The following is a 21,025-nucleotide window of genomic DNA, read 5'->3' on the forward strand; positions in this document are numbered from 1 at the left end:
GCCATTGGGGAGTGTTTAAGCTAACGTTTAAAAGGTGTGGGAACCGGGAGAAAACGCTGGAGGGAGAGCAAGGTGCAAGATTATTGAGAGAGGCAGGTAGTACTAGAGTAGGAAATAGTAAGTTATTCGGTGGGTTCTGCATATGAGGGTAAGTAAAAAAATCTAAGTGAGCGTTTCAGTGCATGTATATCAATGCATGGAGTGTGTAAAAAGATTGGAGGTTGACAGATGCAGATAGCCAAGCAGAAATATGGGGCGCGATTCAGCGGACTGAAGTTAAAGTCCGCTGGACGGTGCTGTTTCTCTGCAGCACCGAGAAACATCTCGTTATCCAACGGCACAATGCCATTTTTTTAATGGCCTCGGGGTATGCCAGGCTGGCAGTGCCAAGGTGCCCAGGTGCCAGGGGTGTGCCAGCATGCCACCCTGCCCTGTCCCCGACCACCCGGGGGTCTACAATGGCCTGTGAGATCCTCCAGGTGCGTTACACCTGGTCCACGTTTGTGTAGACCAGTATGAAATGGCACCCTGGTGAGGTATTCCAGGCACAGCCGTTTAGTACCGGCATCCGGTTATTTTTTTGAGCCGTCAGGCTCATTTAAATATTCAGATCTGGATCTCGTCCAGTGAGGGCAAGGTCCAGATCGCGCCTGGCGGAGCGAGTCGAGTGACTCCCGATCGACCCCGCGCCCAGTGCGCATCCTGATTTGGGGCTCACACACTATTCACCCGTTACATCCGGATCCATGCCGTGGACAACAAGGTCGCTCAATCACACCCATGATGTTGTGACTAAAACAAGACTTGGCTCAAGGACAGGCAGAGCTGGGTATTAAATATTTCTGGATACAAGTGTTCTGGAAAGATAGGATTAAGGAAAGGAGTACTTATTAACATTGCAATGCTGCAGAGTGAGGATGTGCCAGAGGGGTCAAGGACAGAATCTATTTTGCTGGAGCTAAAGAACAAAGAACGTGCAATTAACTTCCTCGGTGTAGTCTACCAGCCACCAACTAGAGGGAAAGACGTAAAGGAGCAAACCTGCATGGAAATCACTGAGAAGTGTAACAATTATAGAATCGTCATAAAAGGGGATTTTAATTATCCAAATATAGACTGCAATTGTAATTGTGGGCTGCAATTTACATGCCCTGACTGGGCATGTTTTTGGTAAGGGGCATGTAAAATAAGGCAGATGCTCACCCCATCAACTTCACACTCACCCCTTGAGCTCACCCGCATTATATAGGAGGGTGAGAAAAATCAGCAGCCTGTCTGCCATTTCAAATAGGTAATCAAGGGTCAACTAGGCTTGATCCCAAGCCAATCGATCCTGATAATATGCCACCCATGCCATAAAACCTTTAAACCTTCCCAGAGCCTACTTCCTATGGAGGTGAGGAATCGACGAGTATCAGTTCCTCGACCATCCAACTAAAAGTTCAGGACCTCCTGCCCTCTTCCAACCCTTCTGCGGCGATAGAGCATTTCAACAAAAAATTCAGGACAAACTTAATAATCACATGGACAATAGGGATTAATCTAATTAAAACCAACATGGATTTGTGATTAACTAACGTACTTGGGTTTTTTGATCAGGTTACAGAGAGGGCTGATAAGAGTAACACTGTCCCATGTGGCGGCTGATAAAGTGCTGCACAGCACACTTGTGAACAAAGTTAGACCGTGTGAAATGAAGGAGACAGCAGCAACATGGATATGAAATTGGTGGAGTGTCAGGAATTAAAAGGCAATGATGACCAGCTTTTTGTTTGGACTGGAGGATGGTTTATCGTGTGTCTCTCCATGGGTCAGTATTAAGGCCACTGCTATGAACAACCTAGACCTTGATGTACAAGACGTTACTTATTTGCGGATAGTACAAAATGTGGAAATATCGTGATCTGTGGGGATTGCGGAGAACTTCAAAATGACAGACAGGTTAATGCAATGGGTGGTTAAGGGTAGATGAAGTTTAATGCAGAGAATTGTGATGATATCCATTTTGGTAGGAATGCAGTAACAATGGCATGGATTCTCTGTCGCCCTGGTAGCGGGGTCTCCGGTGCAGCAGAGAATCAAAAAATTGGGATTAGCGCCGGGCGTCAGTGGGCCACGGTCCAATTGCGATGCGCCGGCCTCCTGCTGGTGGTGGGAGCGGGGTTCGTGCCCACACACCAGCGGAAAGGTGTAAATGATTGCTACTGGCTTTTGATGACCCATTTGTATTCGCTTAGCCGGCCCGGCATCCTATTCTCTGGCCCTCCGTGATTTTCCGGTCCTCTGGGCCGGGAATCACGTGGGTGGGAATTACTACAGGTCTGACCAAACATGAGCCTGACATGGTAGCTCTCACGGTAGACCAAGGGGGTAACACCCAAAGTCCATCTGAGGGCCACCCCGCCCCACAATGCACGGCCTTCCTATCCATCATCTACAGATGCTTCCCCCTCCACAGCCCCCTCCCCCAGAGACCCCCCAAAACCAGGGACTCCTCCCAAGAGACCCCCACAGGGACCACCTTAATAGGGGGAACCCCACAGACACCCCCTAACTAAACAGACACCCCACAGAGGCCACCTAACTAGAGGGACCCACCACAGGGACCCCCAACTAAAGGAACCCCTCACAAAGACCCCAAACACCCCACAGGGTCCCCAGAGGGACCAACCCCCAGAAATACTCTGTGGCAGTTGGGCCTTCCATAACCTCCGGTAACCCCACAATTCTAAGATTCTGCCTCCTAGTGCGGTTCTCTAGATAATCAACCTTGGTCTATTTTCACCGGCCATCAGGGAGGTCTCTGCCTCCAGTGAGGCGATTTGTTCGCTGCATTTCAAAAGATCGCCACGCCATGTGCTTTTATCGTTTCGGAGGTCTTATCCAACTTCAATTGAATGGGAGCCAGGGCATCTTCTATCAATTTACGAAGGTCCTCTAGTGCTTCTCAAACTCGACCTCCAATACGCCGGCAAGCATCTCGGCCATTATTAGAGTGGCCGGGTCCTCCTCATTTTTTCCAGCGAGGAGCCTCGACAAGCCTCTGAATGATCAACAAATTTCTGTCAATGATTTTCTTTGCCCTGATCTTTCTTGGCATTTCCCTTATGTTGCCACCTTATCAGATGGTTTGTACATAAAAGTATTCCCATTAACCGAGCAAAAGGAGTCCAGCTGGCGGGAGCCACCTGGTATACAACTTCTCCCTACATGCCACCATTGGAAATTTCAACACAAAAGTCCCTTTTAGAACATAGAACATACAGTGCCATTCAGCCCATCGAGTCTGCACCGATCCACTTAAGCCCTCGCTTCCACCATATAACCCAATAACCCCTCCAAACCTTTTTGGACACTAAGGGCAATTTATCATGACCAATCCACCTAACCTGCATGTCTTTGGATTGTGGGAGGAAACCGGAGCACCCGGAGGAAACCCACGCAGACACGGGGAGAACGTGCAGACACCGCACAGACAGTGACCCAGTGGGGAATCAAACCTGGGACCCTGGTACTGTGAAGCCACAGTGCTAATCACTTGTGCGACCGTGCTGCCATTTTTTAATTTTTTATTAAATATTTTATTGAAAATTTTTGGTCAACCAACACAGTACATTGTGCATCCTTTACACAATATTATAACAACACAAATAACAATGACCTATTTTATAAACAAAAAATGAATAAATAATAAATAACAAAAATGAAAACTAGCCCTAATTGGCAACTGCCTTGTCACAAGTAACACTCTCCAAAAATATAATTTAACAGTCCAATATATAATTATCTGTCGCAACGACCTATACATATTATACAGTATATATTAACAACCCTGAGAGTCCTTCTGGTTCCTCCCCCCCCCCCCCCCCCCGATCCTGGGCTGCTGCTGCTGCCTTCTTTTTCCCATTCCGTCTATCTTTCTGCGAGGTATTCGACGAACGGTTGCCACCGCCTGGTGAACCCTTGAGCCGACCCCCTTAGGACGAACTTAATCCGCTCTAGCTTTATAAACCCCGCCATGTCATTTATCCAGGTCTTCACCCCCGGGGGCTTGGCTTCTTTCCACATTAGCAATATCCTGCGCCGGGCTACTACGGACGCAAAGGCCAAAACATCGGCCTCTCTCGCCTCCTGCACTCCCGGCTCTTGTGCAACCCCAAATATAGCCAACCCCCAGCTTGGTTCGACCCGGACTCCTACTACTTTTGAAAGCACCTTTGTCACCCCCATCCAAAACCCCTGTAGTGCCGGGCATGACCAAAACATATGGGTATGGTTCGCTGGGCTTCTCGAGCACCTCGCACACCTATCCTCCACCCCAAAAAATTTACTGAGCCGTGCTCCAGTCATATGTGCCCTGTGTAATACCTTAAACTGAATCAGGCTTAGCCTGGCACACGAGGACGACGAGTTTACCCTGCTTAGGGCATCTGCCCACAGCCCCTCCTCGATCTCCTCCCCCAGCTCTTCTTCCCATTTCCCTTTTAGTTTATCTACCATAGTCTCCCCTTCGTCCCTCATTTCCCTATATATATCTGACACCTTACCATCCCCCACCCATGTCTTTGAGATCACTCTGTCCTGCACCTCTTGTGTCGGGAGCTGCGGGAATTCCCTCACCTGTTGCCTCGCAAAAGCCCTCAGTTGCATATACCTGAATGCATTCCCTTGGTGCAACCCATATTTCTCGGTCAGCGCTCCCAGACTCGCGAACTTCCCATCCACAAACAGATCTTTCAGTTGCGTTATTCCTGCTCTTTGCCACATTCCATATCCCCCATCCATTCCCCCCGGGGCAAACCTATGGTTGTTTCTTATCGGGGACCCCCCCAAGGCTCCAGTCTTTCCCCTATGCCGTCTCCACTGTCCCCAAATCTTCAGTGTAGCCACCACCACCGGGCTTGTGGTGTAGTTCCTCGGTGAGAACGGCAATGGGGTTGTCACCATAGCCTGTAGGCTCGTCCCCCTACAGGACGCCCTCTCTAATCTCTTCCACGCCGCTCCCTCCTCCTCTCCCATCCACTTACTCACCATTGAAATATTAGCGGCCCAATAATACTCACTTAGGCTCGGTAGTGCCAGCCCCCCCCCTATCCCTGCTACGCTGTAAGAATCCCTTCCTCACTCTCGGGGTCTTCCCGGCCCACACAAAACCCATGATGCTCTTTTCAATCCTTTTAAAAAAAGCCTTCGTGATCACCACCGGGAGGCACTGAAACACAAAGAGGAATCTCGGGAGGACCACCATCTTAACCGCCTGCACCCTCCCTGCCATTGATAGGGATACCATATCCCATCTCTTGAAATCCTCCTCCATCTGTTCCACCAACCGCGTTAAATTTAACCTATGCAATGTGCCCCAATTCTTAGCTATCTGGATCCCCAGGTAACGAAAGTCCCTTGTTACCTTCCTCAACGGTAGGTCCACTATTTCTCTACTCTGCTCCCCTGGATGCACCACAAACAACTCACTTTTCCCCATGTTCAATTTATACCCTGAAAAATCCCCAAACTCCCCAAGTATCCGCATTATTTCTGGCATCCCCTCCGCCGGGTCCGCCACGTATAGCAGCAAATCGTCCGCAAACAAAGATACCCGGTGCTCTTCTCCTCCCCTAAGTACTCCCCTCCACTTCTTGGAACCCCTCAACGCTATCGCCAGGGGCTCAATCGCCAGTGCAAACAATAATGGGGACAGAGGGCATCCCTGCCTTGTCCCTCTATGGAGCCGAAAATATGCAGATCCCCGTCCATTCGTGACCACGCTCGCCACTAGGGCCCTATACAACAGCTGCACCCATCTAACATACCCCTCTCCAAAACCAAATCTCCTCAACACCTCCCACAAATAATCCCACTCCACTCTATCAAATGCTTTCTCGGCATCCATTGCCACTACTATTTCCGTTTCTCCCTCTGGTGGGGCCATCATCATTACCCCTAACAACCTCCGTATATTCGTGTTCAGCTGTCTCCCCTTCACAAACCCAGTTTGGTCCTCGTGGACCACCCCCGGGACACATTCCTCTATTCTCATTGCCATTACCTTGGCCAGGACCTTGGCATCTACATTTAGGAGGGAAATAGGTCTATAGGACCCGCATTGTAGCGGGTCCTTTTCCTTCTTTAAGAGAAGCGATATCGTTGCTTCAGACATAGTCGGGGGCAGTTGTCCCCTTTCCTTTGCCTCATTAAAGGTCCTCGTCAGTACCGGGGCGAGCAAGTCCACATATTTTCTATAGAATTCGACTGGGAATCCATCCAGTCCCGGGGCCTTTCCCGCCTGCATGCTCCTAATTCCTTTCACCACTTCTTCTACCTCGATCTGTGCTCCCAGTCCCACCCTTTCCTGCTCTTCCACCTTGGGAAATTCCAGCCGATCCAAGAAGCCCATCATTCTCTCCCTCCCATCCGGGGGTTGAGCTTCATATAATTTTTTATAAAATGTCTTGAACACTCCATTCACTCTCTCCGCTCCCCGCTCCATCTCTCCTTCCTCATCCCTCACTCCCCCTATTTCCCTCGCTGCTCCCCTTTTCCTCAATTGGTGTGCCAGCAACCTGCTCGCCTTCTCTCCATATTCGTACTGTACACCCTGTGCCTTCCTCCATTGTGCCTCTGCAGTGCCTGTAGTCAGCAAGTCAAATTCTACATGTAGCCTTTGCCTTTCCCTGTACAGTCCCTCCTCCGGTGCTTCCGCATATTGTCTGTCCACCCTCAAAAGTTCTTGCAGCAACCGCTCCCGTTCCTTACTCTCCTGCTTCCCTTTATGTGCCCTTATTGATATCAGCTCCCCTCTAACCACCGCCTTCAATGCCTCCCAGACCATTCCCACCTGGACCTCCCCATTATCATTGAGTTCCAAGTACTTTTCAATGCACCCCCTCACCCTTAGACACACCCCCTCATCTGCCATTAGTCCCATGTCCATTCTCCAGGGTGGGCGCCCTCCTGTTTCCTCCCCTATCTCCAAGTCCACCCAGTGTGGAGCGTGATCCGAAATGGCTATAGCCGTATACTCCGTTCCCCTCACCTTCGGGATCAATGCCCTACCCAGCACAAAAAAGTCTATTCGCGAGTAGACTTTATGGACATAGGAGAAAAACGAGAACTCCTTACTCCTAGGTCTGCTAAATCTCCACGGGTCTACACCTCCCATCTGCTCCATAAAATCTTTAAGTACCTTGGCTGCTGCCGGCCTCCTTCCAGTCCTGGACTTCGACCTATCCAGCCCTGGTTCCAACACCGTATTAAAATCTCCCCCCATTATCAGCTTTCCCATCTCTAGGTCCGGAATGCGTCCTAGCATCCGCCTCATAAAATTGGCATCATCCCAGTTCGGGGCATATACGTTTACCAAAACCACCGTCTCCCCCTGGAGTTTGCCACTCACCATCACGTATCTGCCCCCGTTATCCGCCACTATAGTCTTTGCCTCGAACATTACCCGCTTCCCCACTAATATAGCCACCCCCCTGTTTTTCGCATCTAGCCCCGAATGGAACACCTGCCCCACCCATCCTTTGCGTAGCCTAACCTGGTCTATCAGTTTCAGGTGCGTTTCCTGTAACATAACCACATCTGCCTTAAGTTTCTTAAGGTGTGCGAGTACCCGTGCCCTCTTTATCGGCCCGTTCAGCCCTCTCACGTTCCACGTGATCAGCCGAGTTGGGGAGCTTCCTACCCCCCCCCTTGTCGATTAGCCATCACCTTTTTCCAGCTCCTCACCCGGTTCCCACGCAGCTGTATCTCCCCCAGGCGGTGCCCCCCCGCCCATCCTCTCCCATACCAGCTCCCCCCTCTCCCCAGCAGCAGCAACCCAGTAATTCCCCCCTCCCACCCCCCCGCTAGATCCCCCACTAGCGTAATTACTCCCCCCATGTTGCTCCCAGAAGTCAGCAAACTCTGGCTGACCTCGGCTTCCCCCCGTGACCTCGGCTCGCACCGTGCGACGCCCCCTCCTTCCTGCTTCTCTATTCCCGCCATGATTATCATAGCGCGGGAACCAAGCCCGCGCTTCTCCCTTGGCCCCGCCCACAATGGCCAACGCCCCATCTCCTCCACCTCCCCTCCTCCCCCCATCACCACCTGTGGGAGAGAGAAAAGTTACCACATCGCAGGATTAATACATAAAACCCCTCTTTGCCCCCCACATTCGCCCCACCACTTTGTTCGAACGTTCTTTTTAATAACCCGCTCATTCCAGTTTTTCTTCCACAATAAAAGTCCATGCTTCATCCGCCGTCTCAAAGTAGTGGTGCCTCCCTCGATATGTGACCCACAGTCTTGCCGGTTGCAGCATTCCAAATTTTATCTTCTTTTTATGAAGCACCGCCTTGGCCCGATTAAAGCTCGCCCTCCTTCTCGCCACCTCCGCACTCCAGTCTTGATAAACGCGGATCACCGCGTTCTCCCATTTACTGCTCCGAGTTTTCTTCGCCCATCTAAGGACCATTTCTCTATCCATAAAACGGAGGAATCTCACCACTATGGCTCTGGGAATTTCTCCTGCTCTCGGTCCTCGCGCCATCACTCGGTATGCTCCCTCCACCTCCAACGGACCCGCCGGGGCCTCCGCTCCCATTAACGAGTGCAGCATCGTGCTCACATATGCCCCGACGTCCGCTCCCTCCACACCTTCAGGAAGACCAAGAATCCTCAGGTTGTTCCTCCTTGCGTTGTTTTCCAGTGCCTCCAACCTTTCCACACATCGTTTCTGATGTGCCTCCTGCGTCTCCGTCTTCACCACCAGGCCCTGTATGTCGTCCTCATTCTCGGCTGCCTTTGCCTTCACGACCTGAAGCTCCCGCTCCTGGGTCTTTTGTTCCTCCTTTAGCCCTTCGATCGCCTGTAGTATCGGGGCCAACAGCTCTTTCTTCATTTCCTTTTTGATCTCTTCCACACAGCATTTCAAGAACTCTTGTTGTTCAGGGCCCCATGTTAAACTGCCACCTTCCGACGCCATCTTGGTTTTTGCTTGCCTTCCTTGCCGCTGTTCTAAAGGATCCACTGCAATCCGGCCACTTTCTCCTCCCTTTTCCATCCGTATCCAGGGGGGATTCCCTTCTGGTTTACCGCACAGTGTTTTTAGCCGTCAAAATTGCCGTTGGGGCTCCTATCAAGAGCCCAAAAGTCCGTTTCACAGGGAGCTGCCGAAACGTGCGACTCAGCTGGTCATCGCCGCACCCGGAAGTCCCGTGCTGCCATTATAAGCGCACAAGATTACTTTGGTCAAATACACTCTCCACTCTGAACGGCAAGTGAATGTCTGCGGATGTCACCTCAGAATCCCGCACATTATTGGCTCATGAGAGTTTCCCAACTCACTCCCCAAAAACATGTTTTAAAATCTCTTTTCACAATAATGCTTTCCATCCGTGATTTACATTCTGAAATCCAGACCAGGGGCGAGATTCTCCGACCCCCCGCCGGGTCGGAGAATCGCCGGGGGCTGGCGTGAATCCCGCCCCTGCCGGTTGCCGAAGTCTCCGGCATCGGAGATTCGGCGGGGGCGGGAATCGCGCCGCGCCGGTTGGTGGGCCCCCCCGCGCGATTCTCCGGCCCGGATGGGCCGAGGTCCCGCCGCTAAAATGTCTGTCCCGCCGGCGTAGATTAAACCACCTACCTTACCGGTGGGACAAGGCGGCGCGGGCGGGCTCCAGGGTCCTGGGGGGCGGCGCGGGGCGATCTGGCCCCGGGGGTGCCCCCACGGTGGCCTGGCCCGCGATCGGGGCCCACCGATCCGCGGGCGGGCCTGTGCCGTGGGGGCACTCTTTCCCTTCCGCCTCCGCCACGGTCTCCACCATGGCGGAGGCAGAAAAGACTCCCTCCACTGCGCATGCACGGGAATGCCGTCAGCGGCCGCTGACGCTCCCGCGCATGCGCCGCCCGGAGATGTCATTTCCGCGCCAGCTGGCGGGGCACCAAAGGCCTTTTCCGCCAGCTGGCGGGGCGGAAATTCGTCCGGCGCCGACCTAGCCCCTTAAGGTTGGGGCTCGGCCCCCAAAGATGCGGACGCACCTTTGAGGCGGCGCGATGCCCGTCTAATTTGCGCCGTTTTGGGCGCCAGTCGGCGGACATCGCGCCGTTTCCGGAGAATCTCGCCCCAGGTGTTCAAAATGACACTTTTAGCAAAGCTTTTGCTCCATTTTTAACAGCACATTAAGTTGAGCATTTACACCTCTTTTTGGATGTCTTTGTCTTGACAGCTGTGATTTTCAGATTCTCGTAAAATGGCATCAAACATTTCATTTATCTCTTAAGCCTGCAGCCCCACTTTAAATCGTGTTAGTGCAATTTGTTTGCAGTCTGTCTAACTCAGAACAATTGTTTATTCTTTCTTGAATTCTTCTGAACAATATATTAGTCTGTTCTCTTAACTCCAGCCATCATAGACATTCTTTCTGACCCAATTCCTTGGTTATCATAGAATTTACAGTGCAGAAGGAGGCCATTCGGCCCATCGAGTCTGCACCGGCTCTTGGAAAGAGCACCCTACCCAAGGGCAACACCTCTCCCCTATCCCCATAACCCAGTAACCCCACCCAACACTAAGTGCAATTTTGGACACTAAGGGCAATTTATCATGGCCAATCCACCTAACCTGCACATCTTTGGACTGTGGGAGGAAACCGGAGCACCCGGAGGAAACCCACGCACACACGGGGAGGATGTGCAGACTCCGCACAGACAGTGACCCAAGCCAGAATCGAACCTGGGACCCTGGAGCTGTGAAGCAATTGTGCTATCCACAATGCTACCGTGCTGCCCCTGCTAGATTGTATCTTGTCTAGATTGTATCTTGTTCCATCGGAAACTTCCATCTTTGAAACTCCATTGTTCTATCCAGCTACTCCTGGCAGAGCTGAGAGCTGTTCGGTCCCCAGTTTCCTGTCTCCAATTGCAATATTTCCAGTTGAAACTAAAACTGAAAAGTTTTTTTACCTTACAAGAGCCTCCAGTTGCTAAGCAATGCCCGCATACCTCTGCTGGCCTATTTATTCTTCACACCCTGGTCAAGGAGCGAGACTCTTCTGGAGGTGGGGGTTCTTGTCCAGCGTAAATAAGCCTTACTTTTGATTTCTACCTGCTTGGTCTATGCATGCCACTTTGGTGGATTCTACACTAAGCAAAATAGAAACACAGTTGAGACTTAACCAACCCCCATACATACAAACTCCTTTGTCCAGCATAAATCCAACTACAAATTTTACCTTTCCAGGCACAGAAACATTAAATTAAACACACTATGCCTTATTTCTAATGTTTACCAGTACAAATATAAATCTCTTAAAGCTACCTTTGCTTTCCTAACAAGAGGGAGATGTCTTCCTCTGGTGGCGGAGGGGCTGGTTTAGCACAGGGCTAAATCGCTGGCTTCGAAAGTAGACCAAGGCAGGCCAGCAGCACGGTTCAATTCCCGTACCAGCCTCCCCGAACAGGCGCCAGAATGTGGCGATTAGGGGCTTTACGCAGTAACTTCATTTGAAGCCTACTTGTGACAATAAGCGATTTTCATTTCAAAGAACAAAGAACAAAGACCTATACAGCACAGGAACAGGCCCTTCGGCCCTCTACGCCTGTACCAGTCATGATACCAATCTTTGCCAAAACCCTCAGCACTTCCTTGTGCCGTATCCCTCTATACCCATCCTATCCATGAGTTTCTCAAGATGCCTTTTGAATGCCGTTAATGTATCTGCTTCCATAACCTCCCCTGCCAACGCATTCCAGGCACTCACCACTCTCTGGGTAAAAAACCTGCCTTGCACATCTCCTCTAAACTTTGCCCCACGGACCTTAAACCTATGCCCCCTGGTGACTGGCCCCTTCACCCTGGGAAAGGGTGCTTGCCCGTCCACTCTATCCAGGCCCCTATTAATCCTGTAGATCTCTATCAGGTCACCCCTCAACCTCCATCTTTCAAATGAAAAAGTCCGAGTCAATTCTGCCTCTCCACATAGCTAACACCCTCCAGACCAGGCAACATCCAGCTAGACCTCCTCTGCACCCTCAAAGCCTCCACATCCTTCTAGCAGTGTGGTGACCAGAATTGTGTGCAATGTTCCAAGTGCGGCCTTACCAAGTTTCTATACAACTGTAGCATGACTTGCCAGTTTTTAGACTCGATGCCCCGTCCAATGAAGACAAGCATTCCGTATGCTTTCTTGAGAGGAAAGGTTCCACCGAGATTTGAACTCGGAATGCTGGATTCAGAGTCCAGAGTGCTCACCATTATACCATGGAACCCCAGCCGTCGAGGATAAATTTCTTCAAATCAGAACAAAACCATTCAGGAGAGAAGTCAGGAAACACTTCTTCATGCAAAGTAGAACAGAAACCTGGAACTTCCTTCTCCAAAAGGTACCAGGTGCTAGTTCAAGTGACAACATTAAATTTTAGATTGATTGCTTTTTGATAGCCAAGAATATTGAGAGATCAGGAGGGAGTTGGGTTATAGGTAGCCACAACCTCTTTAAATGGCAGAATAGACTGGAGGGGTGGATGGTCACCTTTTGCTGCTATGTACCTGTGTTTTTATTTCAATTGAATTCGAATTCCATTGCCATGGTGCCTTTTTAATTTGTTTTCCTTAGATTATTAGTCCAGAGCTCAGGATTAACATGTCCAACAACACAACATTGTAGCCTTGCTTTTTTAGGCATCTTGTCAGACACAGTACAGCACTCAAATGCTGAGCGGTAACAAAATGGCATCTGTTAAAATAAAGACGCTATCGTCTTGAATGTGATTTTGATCTCAAGCAGTAAAGGTTCCTGATATGGAATGGTTCCAGCAACTCAATTTTGACATTGTGAAATGCAACATCTTTTCATTCCAGGATCACAATTCCTAAGATATCCTTGATTTTCTCACTGATCTCCATTAATTAAACTGAAGAATTCTTTCATGGAATACATTAAAATCCACGTCATTCCACAACAGTAAGGTTTCTAATTTTCTTCAAATCATTTTTCCTTTCAAATGTTTTCTCTACAGGCTTCCAAAGATTTTCCCTCTTCCACCCAATCCCACCCCGAAGTGTTAAATGGCCATCTTCCACTTTCCTTCTGGACATGTCTGTAAAATTGACATTTTGCATCCAGTTGCAGAACAATCCAATCAAGATGAAGAGAAATTCCCTCAAAAAAGAATTATGGAAACAATGGGCTGAATATAACGACCCAGGCCGAAGTCTTTCCATTGTGACCGAAAGCGGGAGGTCAGTCCTTTTAGGTTAGTAATGGGAAATGGGGAGTTTGAGGGAGGTATTCACCAGCTGTTCACGCCAGCGGGAAATTCCAGTTCCATGCCGGTGCATGAGTTTCCCGGCGACAAGGGGTGCTGTCAATGGGAAATCCCGTTGACAACGGCGGGACCGGTAGCTTGGCAGCGTGGTCCTTAAATCCTGCCCTTAGAGTCATGGAGTTTTACAGCATAGAAATGGCCCTTCAGCCCATCTCATCCACGACGACCCATTTTCCGGCACTTTGTTCATAGCCTTGTATGTTATAGCATTTGAAGTGCTCATCTAAATACTTCCTAAAAGTCGTGAGGGTTCCCGCCTCTACTACCCTTTCAGGCAGTGAGTTCCAGATTCCATCCACCCTCTGGGGGACAAAGGTTTTCCTCATATCTCCCCTAATCCTCTTGCCCATTACCTTCAATCTATGTACCCTGGTTATTGACCCCCTCCACGAAGGGGAAAAGTACCTTCCTATCCACTCTGTCTATGTCCCTTTTATACACCTCAATCAAGTCCTCCCTCAGCCTTCTCTGCTGCAGGGAAAACAACCCCAGCCTATCTCTTGATAGCTGAAACAATCGAGCCCAGGCAAAATTCAGGTGCATCTCCCATATTCTTTCTCCAGTGGAGTCACTTCCTTTCTATAGTGTGATAGTGTGGTGACCAGAGCTGTACACAGTTCTGGGGCCTAACCAGTGTTTTATACAGCTCCAGCATCACCTCTCTGCTCTTCGGATCAGTCCGTTTGCGGATGACATAAAGATTGGCCGGGTGGTTTACAGTGAGGTTGAGTGCCTTGGTTACAGGAAGATATTGACGGGATGATCAGATGGGCAGAAAAGTGGCAGATGGAATTTAACCCAGAAAAGTGTGAGGTGTTACACTTTAGATGGAGTAATTTTACAAGGACGTATTCAATGAATGACCTGACACAGGGATGTTCCGAGGAACAAAGGAACCCTGGCGTGTTTGTCCATAGATCTCGAAAGGAAGAAGGGCAGCTTAATAGAGTGGCGAAAAAGGCATATGGGACTTTAAGAATCGAGGCATAGATTACAAAAGCAGGGAGGTCATGTTGGAGTTGTATAGAACTTTGGTGAGGCCACAGCTGGAGTACTAAGTGCAATTCTGGTCACCACATTATAGGAAGGATGTGATTGCACTGGAAGGGCTGACCTAATTGAGGTGTACAAGATTAGGAGGGGCATGGACAGGGTGGCTAGGGAAATGCTGTTCCCCTTAATTGAAGGGTCAGTTACAAGGGGACACAAGTTCAAGGTGAGGGGTGGGAGGTTTAAGGGCTCTTTGAGGAAAAACGTTTTTACCCAGAGGGTGGTGCTGGTCTGGAATGCACTGTTTGGGAGGGTGGTAGAGGCGGGTTGCCTCACATCCTTTGAAACAGTGTTTTTCAGACTTTTTTTTTCTGGGGACCCATTTTAACCAACCACAAGTCCTTTGGGACCCAAGCCAGCCGACCTTCGTGACCTACCATTTTGCTTACCTTTGATGTGACAGGTGAGCCTGTTTGCTCCTCAGAATCCCACTTGCTTTGTCATTCAATGTTATATTTCTGTATGGGTTGCTCATTCGAGGTCCTGGAGCTCACGCCAGTACTGCTTTGTCCTACCGTGGACTCGCCTAGAAACACAGAAAAAAACAGGAGCAGGAGGAGGCCATTCGGTCCTTCAAGCCCACTCTGCCATTCATTATGATCATGGCTGATCATCCAATTCAATAGACTATCCCGCTTTTCCCTAAAACCTTTGACTCCTTTGCCCAAAGTGCTATATCTAACTGCTCCTTCAAGCCATACAATGTTTTGGACTTAATTGCTTCCTGTGGTAATGAATTTCACAGGCTCACCACTCTCTGGGTGAAGAGATGTCTCCACATCTCTGTCCTAAATGGTTTACCCCATATCCTCAGACTGTGACCCCTGGTTCTGGACACACCCACCATCGGGAACATCCTTCCTGCATCAACCCTGTCCAGTCCTGTTAGAATTTTATAGGTTTCTATGAAATCCCCCCTCATTCTTCTGAACTCCAGCGAATAAAATCCTAACCGATTCAATCTCCCCTCCTGCCATCAGTCAGTCAGTCCTGCCATCCCAGGAATAAGTCCAAAAGCTTCCACCTCCTTCTGGTTGTGTGGAGACCAGAATTGGGTGCAATATTCCAAGTGCCGCCTTACCAAGGTTCTATACAACTGTAGCATGACTTGCCAGTTTTTATACTCAATGCCCCGTCCAATGAAGGCAAGCATTCCGTATGCTTTCTTGACTACCTAGTCCATTTGTGTTGCCACTTTCAAAGATCTGTGGACCTGCACACCCAGATTGCTCTGACTTTCTATATTCCGAAGAGTTTTGCCATTTACGGTATATTTCCCCTCTGTGTTAGACCTACCAAAATGGATTACCTCACATTTATCTGGATTAAACTCAATTTAAAATGTTGTCTTCAGAATATCATAAATCATCACAGAAGAAAGCTGCAAATTTAAACAGATTTCCCACTAATCCACAGTAGGCTAAAAGCAGGGCAGCATGGTGGCGCAGTGGGTTAGCCCTGCTGCTTCGTGGTGCCGAGGTCCCAGGTTCGATCCTGGCTCTGGGTCACTGTCAGTGTGGAGTTTGCACATTCTCCCTGTGTTTGCATGGGTTTCGCCCCCACAACCGAAAAATGTGCAAGCCACGTGGATTGGCCACAGTAAATTGCCCCTGAATTGGGTATGCAAAATTTTTTTTAAAAGTGGTCTAAAAGCAAAAGTTATTTATTGAATGGAAGATTTGAGGAACTGGTCAGAATTTGTGTTAACACATACCTTAGAACATTTGGTACAATTATCGGTCATGGGTAAATGTATTTTGTATCTTTGAGATAGGAGTTAAATTTGATACTGCCCACTGCGTTTGGTGAGATGATGGTGTAATGGTACTGTCACTGGCTGAGTGATTCAAAGGCCCAGGCTAATTGTCTATGGGAACAGGGTTCCCATCCCAGCACGGTAGGTGTTGGAACTTGAATTGATGAGTGATCTACCCAGCCAAACTCATCACCCTGATCTATAATCCTACAAAGAACTGGTGCATATCAATTTGGAATGGAAGAATTCTAAAGGATAGCATCAACAGCTGGCAAATTTACACTGGACCAGAACTGCTGCCCTGAATTTGTTGTCTTATCTTCAAAAACCATTAATTTAGATTTTTTAATTATGGTTGTATCTTGTGATCATTTTGATCTGTTCTCATGTTTTCATATTATCCACAATTTATTAAAGATATTTTATAACCGAGTCATTTGGATGAAATTAATAGCTACCTATGAAAGATTTTTAGCTGAACAGGAGAATCAGAAAATAGCACTTACTAATTTTTCCCTCTTTTTGTCCAAATAAAGTGTACAACGATTTATTTTCAATTTTATAATCTATACTTCCAAATAAAATTATTCCAAATTGGGAAAAAAAAGTGGGCAACATGGTACCGTTGTGGTTAGCACAATTGCTTCACAGCTCCAGGGTCCCAGGTTCAATGGGTCACTGTCTGTGCGGAGTCTGCACATTCTCCCCATGTGTGCGTGGGTTTCCTCCGGGTGCTCCGGTTTCCTCCCACAGTCCAAAGATGTGCAGGTTAGGTGAATTGGCCATGCTAAATTGCCCTTAATGTCCAAAATTGCCCTTAGTGTTGGGTGAGGTTACTGGGTTATGGGGTTATGGGGATAGGGTGGAGGTGTGGACCTTGGGTAGGCTGCTCTTTCCAAGAGCCGGTGCAGACTCGATGGGCCGAATGGCCTCCTTCTGCTCTGTAAATTCTATGATCTGATCTATTAATATTTTTTGGAATTATGCCTCGTGACGCGCCTATCTGGACTAATGGGATTCACATTGTCTACATATGATTCCAAACTGGAAGTAGCCTACCTTCAGTTCAAGGACAACTAGAGATGGACAACTAATGCTGGCATTGCCAGGGATACCCACATCACATTAAGGGGGAGGAGACAAAATCAATTATTGGGTTCTTCTCAATTCACAAAATATTGACAGAATGGGCGCGATCTCGGCGCAGATCCATGCGAACTGGTTAGAACGTGGAAGAGGCCAAAATTGAAACTGTGCTGGGCAGGGAGCTCATTGGTTTCCAATCTAACCGGCCTGCTCCTGGTTGGTGGGATCTGGATCCTGCCTAGAAGAGACATGGCGGGAAACCAATGACTGGTTCATATTCAAGAACTCAGCGGCCAACCTCGACGAGTATAACACCACTGTCATAGACTTCATCAGTAAGTGTGTCGAAGACTGCATGCCAAGGAAGGTAGTGAGTGCCTTTCTCAAACGGAAACCATGGTTTAACCAGGAGATCCACTTTCCAGTGAATAGAATAGAATTGAATAGAACATTACAGCGCAGTACAGGCCCTTCGGCCCTCGATGTTGTGCCGACCTGTGAAACAAGTCTAAAGCCCATCTACACTATTCCCTTATCATCCACATGTTTATCCAATGACCATTTGAATGCCCTTGATGCTGTTGAAGGCAGGGAATTCCATGCCCCTACTACTCTCTGAGTAAAGAACCTACCTCTGACATCTGTCCTTTATCTATCTCCCCTCAATTTAAAGCTATGTCCCCTCATGCTAACCATCGCCATCCGCGGAAAAAGGCTCTCACTGTCCACCCTATTTAATCCTCTGATCATCTTGTATGCCTCTATTAAGTCACCCCTTAACCTTATTCTCTCTAACGAAAACAGCCTCAAGTCCCTCAGCCTTTTCTCATAAGATCTGCCCTCCATACCAGGCAACATCCTGGTAAATCTCCTCTGCACCCTTTCCAATGCTTCCACATCCTTCCTATAATGCGGCGAACAGCGAAGTTCAGGTCTGATGGTATTCAAGACAGCTGACCCTGACCTATACACAAAATCTAGATACGAGCGCCCCAACGCCATCAGCGATGCCAAGAGACAATACCAGACCAAATTAGAGTCCCAGACGAATGACATGGACTCTCGTTTGGCAAGGCTTAAACAAAATAATGGGCTACAAAGCAAAGCCGAGTAGAATCTCTGGCAACAGAGCACCCATCCCCGATGAACTCAATGCAGTCTATGCTCATTCCGAGCAGGAAGCCAATGAACCATTGTCAACTGCCCCAACAGACTCAGACACACCCATACATACTGACACAGCTTCGAAAGCCTTCTCGAAAGTGAACCCATAGAAAGCAATGGGTCCTGAAAGAGACCCTGGTCATGAAATCAGATCCTGCATAGACCAACTGGTGGGTGTGTTCGCGGATATCTTCAACCTCTCCCTCCACCATTCCAAGATTCCCACTGTTTTAAGAAGACCAAAGAAGAACCAGGCAACATCTCTCAATGTCGACCGACCGGTGGCCCTGACATCTATCCTTATGAAGTGCTTTGAGAGGTTAGTCATGAGACACATCAACTCCACCCTTTCAGAATACCTTGACGCACTGCAATTCACATACTGCCACAACCAGTCCACAGCAGATGCTATCTCCCTGGTGCTACACTCATCCCTGGAGCATATCGCCACAAGGACTCCGACGTCAGATCCCATTCATTGACTACAGCCACGCCTTCAACAAAATAATCCCAGCCAAGTTCATGTCCAAACTCCAAAACCACGAACGTGGTTCCTCCCTCTGCAACTGGATCCTCGACTTTCTGACACACAGACCACATTCAGTAAGGATAAACAACAACACCTCCTCCATGATTTTCCTCAATACTGTGGCCCTGCAAGGCTGTGTTCTTAGGCCACTACTATACTCCTTATACACACATTACTGTGTGGCAAAATTCAGCTCCAACTGCATCTACCGGTTTGCTGATAACATGACCGTCGTGGGTCAGATCTCAAACAACGCTGTGTCAGAGTACAGGAGGGAGATAGAGAACCTAGTGGCATGGTGCAATGACAACAATCTTTCTCTCAACGTCAGCAAAACTAAGGAGTTGCTCATCGACTTCAGGAAGCAAAGTTTCGTACACTCCTCTGTCTACGTCAATGCCGAGGTGGAGATGGTTGACAGCTTCAATTTCCTAGGTGTGAACATCACCAACAATCTGTCCTGGTCCACCCACATCAAAGCTACGGCCAAGAAAGTACAACAGCATCTATACTTCCTCAGGAAATTAAGGAAATTCGGCATGGCACATTTGCTGTTACCAATTTTTGCAGGTGCACCACAGCAAGCATCCTTTCTCATTGCATCACAGCCTGGTATGGCAACTGCTCGGTCCAAGACCATAAAAAAACTACAGAGAGCCATAAACACAACCCAGTCCATCACACAAACCCGCCTTCCATCCAATGACTCTTTCCATACCTCCTGCTGCCTTGGGAAAGTGGGAAACATAATCAAAGACTTCTCCCACCCAGGTTATTCTCCCTTCCAACCTCTTCCATCGGGCAGGAGGGACAAATGTCTGAGAACACGCACTAACAGGTTCGAAATCAGCTCTTTCCCCGCTGTTACCAGACTCCTGAATGACCCTCTTATGGACTGAACTGATCTGTCTGTGCATCTTTTTGGCTGTTGTAGCACCATACTCTGTATGCTTCACCTGACATCCATGTCTATGTATTTCCATTGTGTATTTATCGTATATCCTCTGTTTCACGTGCATGGAGTAATTTGCCTGAACTGCACACGGGACAATACTTTTCACTGTACCCCAGTGTATGTGACAATAAATCTAAATCTAAAATCTAAATCTAATCACCAATTAAGGCCAATCATTATTTTGACGGACCCACACCCAGCCGGCTCCCCAGCGAGCAGTCACATGGATGCCCTTTAACACACCTTTTAAAACCATGAAGCTAGCGCAGTGGTTGATGAGGGGATCAGAGGAGGTGAGTAGCCCTCTTTGAAATCGGATAATCTGCACAGGGCACACAAGCCCTGCACAGCTTGATTGGCTTCCCGTGGGTGGACGTGCCATGTTGCAGGCGAGTGTTACTGACTGGCATCTCAATCAAACTGTGAGGCCTGGGCACTTTCCCTCAGCACTGGGTATATCCCTGGGACTAGAGGGTGGAAGTGTGGAGCAGAGAGGCAACCTGAGGCTGGTCCAAGTATTGATCCTGGCAGAGGTCTGGGGTCTGGTGCCCAGGGCCCCCTGCTGAGACCGGCTGTGTGTGTGTGCAAGATGGGGTCCCCCAGCATGACGAGCTCATGAGATGGCATCCTATGAGTTGGCAGGAAATGTAAGGCTTGGGGGTCCCGAGGGTCCCCGGTTGGAAGCCATACTGATTGTCGGTCTCTCACACTCTCCAATTCCTTACAGATGTCACATAATGGATGATATTGTGGAGTCCGCAGCAGTTGTCCTCGTGGTGCTGGTGGCAGGCCAGGCGGCAAGATGCCAGAGAAGTAAGTGGCAGAAGCGTTGACGGAGGCTGAAGGCGGTGGCCCGTGTGCAGGGGCCCACTCCACATCCTGAGGACTCGGCCGCTCATTCCCCCGGGGAGGGACGCGGGGAGGAGGCCGGTAACGGTGCAAGTTGTACGGCGTCCTCGCTGGTCATTTGAGGAGATGTTGGACAGTGTGTGCTGCAGGAAACTCCGCCTCAACAAGTGGATGGTGCGGCACCTGTGCCATTTCCTTGCAGCCTTGGCACCACGTGAAGGAGGAGGATACCCGCTCCTGGTGATGGTCAATGTCACCACTCCTCTGAACCTTTATACTTAGAGCATAGAACATAAAACATAGAACATACAGTGCAGAAGGAGGCCAT

At 49.1% G+C, this 21,025-nt stretch overlaps 1 long non-coding RNA gene and 1 other non-coding gene across 3 annotated transcripts in view; both read right to left on the reverse strand.

Moving 5' to 3' along the window:
• The window catches only part of LOC140411741 (uncharacterized), a 203,488-nt gene that overhangs the window by 62,116 nt on the left and 120,347 nt on the right, over window positions 1-21,025 (reverse strand). For both annotated transcript variants that reach the window (XR_011940982.1, XR_011940983.1), the window contains exon 2: window positions 14,748-14,884. This is a non-coding gene — a long non-coding RNA (uncharacterized lncRNA). The remainder of the gene's footprint in view (window positions 1-14,747; window positions 14,885-21,025) is intronic.
• Window positions 12,178-12,249, reverse strand: trnaq-cug (transfer RNA glutamine (anticodon CUG)). Its single transcript has one exon. It is a non-coding gene; the product is annotated as a tRNA-Gln (tRNA).

Source organism: Scyliorhinus torazame, chromosome 4 (assembly GCF_047496885.1).
Source record: "Scyliorhinus torazame isolate Kashiwa2021f chromosome 4, sScyTor2.1, whole genome shotgun sequence".
Taxonomy (NCBI): domain Eukaryota; kingdom Metazoa; phylum Chordata; class Chondrichthyes; order Carcharhiniformes; family Scyliorhinidae; genus Scyliorhinus; species Scyliorhinus torazame.